Here is a 7,667-nt window from a genome sequence, read left to right as displayed (position 1 = left end):
TCTACTCACATCTGCATGTTTTCTAACTCCCAGGTTGGCAGAAGCTGGGGCTAATGATGGGAGTTCACTCCGCTCCACAGATTGTACACTATGTAACACGATTTTTGTTCCTGGGTTATAAATGACATTTACTAATTGGTTCTATCATAAAAAACATGGGAAAGGTTTATTAAACTGCAAAAACTTTGCTTTTGCTGGACTCCCTGCAGCACATTTTGCTGTAGTTTTTCAATGAATATCTTACAGAGTCTTAACCACTTCAACATAGTTCGTGGCAGCCACAAAACCAAAGTTTCTGGAGTATAACAACTCTTTTCAAAGTACTGTACAATTCAAACAGGAAATAACACTTTCAAACCAGGAACAGAACATTTTTCAAACATTGTTACGTAGTGTTATGATTGTTATGATTATTAACTTTATTATATCCCACCTTTCTCCCCAATCTAATCACTATTTAAAACAAAGCAAATACATTTTTTAGAACACAATACAATTGGTGTGTGTGGATATCAAATCAAAATATAATTAAAATCCAGTGAGATGGCCATCCAATCTCTTTTAAAGAGATCCAAAGATGGAGAGCGCCCCCCACCCCCACCCCCAATCTAGACTGGTTTGCATTACCACTGAACAGGGCTTGCTCTGATTCTGCCTGGTTCAGTGGAGGCAGTCGTTCAGTGGAGGCAAGGAGCTTTGAGATGGTAGAACCGAAGCTCTCCGAAACTCTAGGTGCTCTTACTGCCTATTACAGGGAAAATCAGCTGATCCCTAATCCATCTAAAACACAGACATGTGCTTTTCACCTTAAGAACAGACAAGCATCCCGAGCTCTGAGGATTACCTGGGAAGGAATCCCACTGGAGCATTGCACCGCACCCAAATACCTGGGAGTCACTCTGGACTGTGCTCTGACCTACAAGAAGCACTGCCTGAACATCAAGCAAAAGTGGGCGCTAGAAACAATATCATACCAAAGCTAACTGGCACAACCTGGGGATCACAACCAGACACAGTGAAGACATCTGCCCTTGCGCTATGCTACTCTGCTGCTGAGTATGCATGCCCAGTGTGGAACACATCTCACCACGCTAGAACAGTGGATGTGGCTCTTAATGAGACATGCCGCATTATCACGGTGTGTCTGCACCCTACACCACTGGAGAAATTAGCCAGTATTGCACCATCTGACATCTGCCGGGAAGTAGCAGCCAATAGTGAAAGGACCAAGGCAGTGACATCTCCAACTCATCCCCTGTTTGGGTATCAGCCAGCACGTCAACGACTCAAATCAAGAAATAGTTTTCTAAGATCTATAGAGACACTTGCTGGAACACCCCAGCAAATGAGAGTCCAAAAGTGGCAGGCTCAAACCCAGAACCTCAATACGTGGCTGATACCAAATGAGAGACACCCCGCTGGGCACACAGAAAACTGGACAACTTGGAAGGTGCTGAACAGACTGCGCTCTGGGACCACGAGATGCAGAGCCAACTTTAAGAAATGGGTCCACAAAGTGGAATCCACGACATGCAAGTGTGGAAAAGAGCAAACCACAGACCACCTGCTGCAATGCAACCTGATCCCTGCCACATGCACAATGGAGGACCTTCTTGCAGCAACACCAGAGGCAGTCTAAGTGGTCAACTACTGGTCAAAGGACATTTAATCAACTACCAAGCTTGCAAACTTTGTGTTTTGTTTGTTTGTTTGTTAAAAACGCAATACAACTGCTTGGTTTGCTCCTGACACGATAAATATAAAGTGGAGGCAGAAAGGAGAGGGAGAGGAAACAAAGATTTTAGTAACCATAATGATAAACTGAGGCTGAGTGAGATGAGAAACTTGGCTTAGAACAAGTCTGTGCTGCAATCAGATGCTATCAGAGATAGCCTGGGGATGCCAAAGGAAAGTAGAATTAAATCTTGCACACAGGGCCTGAATTTGTGCCAAGTGGGAGATGCAAAAGAAGGTATTATTTCACCAAACCACATGTAATGCTGAAGTTATTTGAACTGGGTCAAACCCAAACACACACCTATTTTGGGTGTATACAAGAATGTCTGTTCTTCTCTCCCTCCAATTGCCACCAAGATGTATATCTTTTGTATGTTGATGCCTTTCACATTGGCTTTTGAGGCCAGGAGAAGATTAGACTTTTTTTAGTAAACACAGAAACATCCCAGGGCTTGAGGTGGCATCACGTGGGAAAGGAATGAGTGGAGATCTAGCATCCTACACACTAGTAAAGGTAAAGGTAGTCCCCTGACATTAAGTCCAGTCATGTCTGACTCTGGGGTGTGGTGCTCATCTCCATTTCTAAGCCGAAGAGCCGGCGTTGTCCGTAGACACCTCCAAGGTCATGTGGCCGGCATGACTGCATGGAGTGCCGTTACCTTCTCACCGGAGCGGTACCTATTGATCTACCTATTGATCTACCTATTGATCTACTCACATTTGCATGTTTTCGAACTGCTAGGTTGGCAGAAGCTAGGGCTGACAGCGGAAGCTCACGCCGCTCCCCGGAATCGAACCTGCGACCTTTCGATCAACAAGCTCAGCAGCTCAGTGCTTTAACGCACTGCGCCACTGGGGGCTCCTATCCTACACACTACTGTAGCAGTTATTGGCATGTCTGAGAATAAATCCCATTATCATGACAACTATCCTCTACCTTGTTTGCTCTCCAGGAATCAAGCATGTAGCCGGGGGGGGGGGGGTTGAGGGGCTTCAGCCCCCCCCCCCCCCGAAATTCTCAGGATGGTCTGCGAGAAGGCCTGACTGGTGCATTATTTAAACTGTTATGTTTATTCATATCATGATCTGATCACCATGCTCAATATATCCCATATGCATGGGGGTATTGGGGTAACGATACAAAAGGTTTGCTAGGGTAGACCCTCTTTCACTCAGACTCAGCCCCCCCCCCAATCAAACTGCCCCCCCTCCCCCGAATCAAAATCCTGGCTACAGGCCTGCCAGGAATTATCATGTTAACTAAGGAAATTATTATCCAAGTGAAGATTCTAATGTAGTGGTTCCAAACTTTTTTTGACTGGGAGGAGATCCAGTGAGGGCCCTGGCCCTGCTTTGGCCACTCAGCCAATGAGGTGCGAGAGAGGCAGGCAACAGGGAAACAATGAAGAAATGTCTAGGTGACTGGATTACATATGACCAGTGTTTGCCAAGCAACCAAGCGATAGCTATAGGCTCTCAAGCCTGGTCAGGGTTATTGTCCTGATCTTTGAATTAACATCTTTGTCTAGCCTTGAAAGGCCAGGTCCTTTGTTTTACTGTCCTGCGATATTGATTTCATTTATTTATTTATTTATTTACTTACTTACTTTGCTTGTATACCGCAGTTTCTCAGCCCGTAGGCGACTCAACGCGGTTCACAACAAGAGCAAAAAGTCAATCATAACAACAAACAATTTAAAAACCATTAACAGCATAGTATACAAAGTAATGATACATCAATAACAACACATTTATGAAGTTGAGATTGGTTTCGGAGATCGGGATGTGGCACAGCAGGGAGGGGGTGACAAATCCCTTGTTCCTCGCAGAGGGGGAGATGTCCTTTGTGCTGGGTGATCCAGTATGTCCATAGACTCCATTATTCTGGATGGCCTGACTATCAGCCCTCCGAGGTCCAGAAAAAAATGAGCCATTTACTTATTGTCCGTGCAAATGGTTTTGGTTAACTCCTTTGTTTGGGGATTATTGGCTCAGGAAGTTTGGAAACTCCAAGAGCCATGAGTTGCTGGTTCAAGAAAAGGTCGCTTTGCTTCATATTTTCTTATATAGACATAAATATATACATACATACATACATACATACATACATACAAGGAATAAGGAATGGGGCATGGGAGCATACACAGAGTTCATAGGAAAAAGGGGAAATAATGCAGGGTCTAAGGCAGCCTTTCTCAACCTGGGGGTTGGGACCCCTTGGGGGGTCACAAGGGGGTGTCAGAGGGGTCACCAAAGACCATCAGAAAACATAGTATTTTCTGTTGGTCATGGGGGTTCTGTGTGGGAAGTTCTGGTACCAGTTTGGTTCAATTCCATCATTTGTGGAATTCAGAACGCTCTTTGATTGTAGGTGAACTATAAATCCCAGCAACTAAACTCCCAAATGACAAAATCAATCCCCTACTCCCAACCCCACCAGTACTCAAATTTGGGCATATCAGGTATTTGTGCCAAATTTGGTCCAGTGAATGATAATACATCCTGCATATCAGATATTTACATTACGATTCATAACAGTAGCAAAATTGCAGTTATGAAGAAGCAACAAAAATAATTTTATGAGTGGAGGTCACCACAACAGGAGGAACTGTATTAAGGGGTCGCGTCATTAGAAAGGTTGAGAACCACTGGTCTAAGGGAAGTCATGTCAGCCGCCCAAAGTCCATAAAAGTTCCTATAATGTTTATGAAAGTTCATAAAAGTTATAGGGAATTGTGGGATCATTCCAGCCTGGTGCCCTTGGGAAAACTATGAATTCCCTGATTCTGAACTATCTTTTACAGAGCCCTGGGGGGTGGGGTTACCTCCAATTACACTTTGAACTGGATTTGACTCTGAAAGAGCTGGGTGTGGTGACGGCCAACAGGGAGCTCTGGCGTGGGCTGGTCCATGAAGTCACAAAGAGTCGGAAGCGACTGAACGAATAAACAACAACAACATCAGAGTCTACATTGCCTGGATTTTATATGGCAGCGTAGAAGGGGCCATTGTAAGGTAGGCCCTCTCTGAGTTGGAGATAGGAGGAGGAAGCAGGGCAGTGACTCTTTTGACACTTGGTCAATGCCGGATATGTATGTTAGTAAATTAAGAAATTGAGCTGACAGAAATGTTTCTTCTTTTGCATTATAAGCAATATGGGGTGGAGACAAAAGGCAGCTGATCTGGTGCAATACTGTCTGCCATATTTCTGCGACTTATATACATAAATAAACCGAATTTACATGTATTACATGCTTCTTGGCAGGGGGTTGGACTGGATGGCCCATGAGGTCTCTTCCAACTCTTTGATTCTATGATTCTATGGATGTTGATCGACCAAGTTTCCATTGATTAAATCACTCTACTCTCGTTGGAACGGACAATTGGATCTAGGCCAGGAAATCTGTCCCAGAAATGGGAAGGGAGAAATAGTGAACAGTGAGACATACGTTCCTTTGCTTGAAAACCACCATGACCCAGTTATCCACATTCCAGTCTTGAATTCCTCCTTCACCAGTCTCCCACAGATGGTTGAGGTAATGGGAGAATGAGTCATAGCTGGGAGCTAGGATGGAACCAGGGCTGTTAAAGTGGGATCAAAGTGCTAAAGCTGTGTAGTGCGAAAGAAGCCCAGTAATTTATTATTCCTCTTCTGTCAGTGCAGCTGCTATAATATCAGCTTCACACACTCCATACATTCTGGTTTTCTTTTTTAAAAAATAAGCACTTATATATCTCTCTATGCATACCAGAAAGATATTGTTCGAGATGATGAGGGTTTTAGAAATTACATTCAATTTTTCCTGCAATTCTTTGAAAATAAGAGACACTACAGTAAGAAAAGAAAAGACAGAAAAAGGAACTAATATTCACACTCCATACAAGACGGTCACTGCTTTATCCTTCTGCCATAAATTCCCCCACACAGAGCTTAACAAATTCACATTTGACTTCCCACCCTGCCAGCCACAGACAGCATACAAACTTCTCATTATTAAAATAAAATTTAAACTTCTACATCAAAAGCAAACCATCAAACTCAAGCTTCAAATCCCACAAGTGTTGCTATTTTTCGTTTCCCCTTTATGTATGATCAAAATGGTTGCCAATTCAACATTCAATGCCAATTTTGACATACAACATATACAGACATAGACAGAGGCTATTAACTTTTTCTGGCCGCCAGGGGAGCTGTCACTTTCATGTCCATCTGCGACACTGATGAAGTACTTCCGCATTCCCCCATGTTTTTGCTGAAGTCTTTATAGCCTCATAAATTAGCTAATTTAGCCTCCCCACACTTTTAGGTGGTACCTTATTTTCCTACTTGACAGATGCAACTGTCTTTCGGGTTGCAAAGGTTGACACGGGCAGGGGCGGCTCGTCCATTATGCAAAGTAAGCAGTCGCAGAACACTTTTTTTTGCCAGGGGCGCAGAGGCCGCCACTTGAGGAGCGCCCCCTCAGCTCACAACAGCCCTAGCAGTCCGGGGGGAGCCTCGGCTTTCTTGCCTCACTGCCGGGCGATCCTCTTCCCAAAGGGGCCTGGCCCTTGAGTCTCGCCTAGCCCCTCTTGTTCCTGCTCCACCTGGCCAAGAGGTGCGTGAGCAGAGCCGGCGCTCAATCGTTCTCCGTGTTCGATCCCTTCCCCATGACCGGCTCCCTTTCCCGATCCCCCGGTGCTCCACCCGCCTCCTCTCCCCAATCCGCGAGTGGTCCAAGGTGAGCCGCCGCACCTGCCCCGCTTCAGGTCTGGAGGCGTGTCTGAAGACCCCAGCGTGCGCACCAAAAGTCACCTCTTCTCCTAACTTTCTCTTCAGCCATTGGGACCAAGAGAGAGAGAGAGCCCCTCTAGCTGGAGGTATTGCCCACCTCCGCTCCCTCCTTTGTTTTTGCACCTACCTTCAGGAAAGGTGGGCATCTCCACCTCACTCCCTCCCTCTCTCTCTCTCTCTCTCTCTTGGTCCCAATGGCTGAGGAGAAAGTCAGGAGAAGAGGTGACTTTTGGTGCACACGCCGGGGTCTTCAGGCACGCCTCCGGACCCAAAGCAGGCCAGGCAAGGGAGCAAGTGCGGCAAGTGTAGTTACTGGGATGTATAGTTCTTACTTACTTACTTAGGCGATCCCTCGTTGGACGAGTAAGATGGTCTTCCATTATGGGTTTCCTTGTGGGTCCGGATGTGGCTGTGGAGCCCTATTCTTGCTCTGCATCTTCTTCTGCAGTGAGGGCATTGGTTTCCAGGTGGAAGGCGGTCCCGGTCGGAGTTGGCTTGACGCGCCTTCCTCCTGGCACGTTTCTCTCTTTCACCCTCCACTCGTGCCTCCTCAAATTCTGCAGCACTGCTGGTCACAGCTGACCTCCAGCTGGAGCGCTCAAGGGCCAGGGCTTCCCAGTTCTCAGTGTCTATGCCAGAGTTTTTAAGGTTGGCTTTGAGCCCATCTTTAAATCTCTTTTCCTGTCCACCAACATTCCGTTTTCCGTTCTTAAGTTCAGAGTAGAGCTACTGCTTTGGGAGACGGTGGTCAGGCATCCAGGCAATGTGGCCGGCCCAGCGGAGTTGATGTTGGAGGACCATCGCTTCAATGCTGGTGGTCTTTTCTTCTTCCAGCATGCTGACGTTTGTCCACTTGTCTTCCCAGGAGATTTGCAGGATTTTCCGGAGGCAGCGCTGATGGAATCATTCCAGGAGTTGCATGTGATGTCTGTAGACCACGTTTCGCAGGTGTATAGCAGGGTTGGGAGGACAATAGCTTTATAGACAAGCACCTTGGTCTCCCTACGGATGTCCCGGTCCTCAAACACTCTCTGCTTCATTCGGGAAAATGCTGCGCTCGCAGAGCTCAGGCGGTGTTGAATTTCGGCGTTGATGTTGACTTTGGTGGAGAGGTGGCTGCCAAGGTAGCGGAAATGGTCAACATTTTCTAATGTTA

This window comes from Anolis sagrei, chromosome 2 (genome assembly GCF_037176765.1).
Source record: "Anolis sagrei isolate rAnoSag1 chromosome 2, rAnoSag1.mat, whole genome shotgun sequence".
Classification (NCBI taxonomy): domain Eukaryota; kingdom Metazoa; phylum Chordata; class Lepidosauria; order Squamata; family Dactyloidae; genus Anolis; species Anolis sagrei.
This window is presented reverse-complemented; position numbering follows the sequence as displayed.